General features: G+C 46.0%; 1 long non-coding RNA gene across 1 annotated transcript; it reads left to right on the top strand.

Annotated features, from left to right (window-relative positions):
- Positions 1–216: 216 nt before the first annotated feature.
- Positions 217–881, top strand: LOC127926905 (uncharacterized). Its single transcript, XR_008125403.1, has 3 exons — positions 217–536; positions 685–792; positions 847–881. It is a non-coding gene; the product is annotated as an uncharacterized LOC127926905 (long non-coding RNA).
- The last annotated feature ends 1 nt before the right edge of the window (position 882 follows it).

Genomic DNA, 882 nt, shown 5'->3' with positions numbered 1-882 from the left:
ATCCTAATATTTACATATTTCAGATTTTTGGACTTTACAAATATTTCACAAAACTACACAGACATAAACACATATATTCCCTCATCATATTCTCTGGAAAAAAAATAGAAGTAAAAAACAGTTTTGGTGTCAGAAAGACAAGATAGTTATGGTGACAGTAGTTTGGAGAAATGGATGACAAAAGTTGTGTGGAAGCCTTATTTTTAAAAGCTGTGTGGGAGTGGGAACATTATTTTAAGATGAAATGAGAGCAAAGACAGTGTCCAAATTAGCACCCTATTCCCTACATAGGGCTCTGGTCCAAAGTAGTGCACTATCGGGTGACATTTGGGATGCAGAATATTGTAAGCTACCATGTCCTGGTTCGCGGTGATGTTCCCATGGAGAGACAGGCATTCTGAGAGTGTCTTCTTCCTGGTTGGGGTTAGGTCTGGTCCTATCAGGTAGAGACAGAACTAGGGTCTCTTCCTGATTGTGGTTAGGTCTGGTCCTATCAGGTAGAGACAGAGCTAGGGTCTCTTCCTGGTTGTGGTTAGGTCTGGGGTAGAGACAGATCTAGGGTCTCTTCCTGGTCGGGGTTAGGTCTATCAGGTAGAGACAGAGCTAGGGTCTCTTCCTGGTCGGGGTTAGGTCTGGTCCTATCAGGTTGAGACAGAGCTAGGGTCTCTTCCTGGTCGGGGTTAGGTCTGGTCCTATCAGGTAGAGACAGAGCTAGGGTCTCTTCCTGGTCGGGGTTAGGTCTGGTCCTATCAGGTAGAGACAGAGCTAGGGTCTCTTCCTGGTCGGGGTTAGGTCTGGTCCTATCAGATTGAGACAGAGCTAGGGTCTCTTCCTGGTTGGGGTTAGGTCTGGTCCTATCAGGTAGAGACAGATCTAGGGTCT

Source organism: Oncorhynchus keta, unplaced genomic scaffold (assembly GCF_023373465.1).
Source record: "Oncorhynchus keta strain PuntledgeMale-10-30-2019 unplaced genomic scaffold, Oket_V2 Un_contig_8605_pilon_pilon, whole genome shotgun sequence".
Lineage (NCBI taxonomy): Eukaryota > Metazoa > Chordata > Actinopteri > Salmoniformes > Salmonidae > Oncorhynchus > Oncorhynchus keta.
Note: the sequence above shows the minus strand (reverse complement) of the source record. Positions and strands in the feature narration are given on the sequence as shown.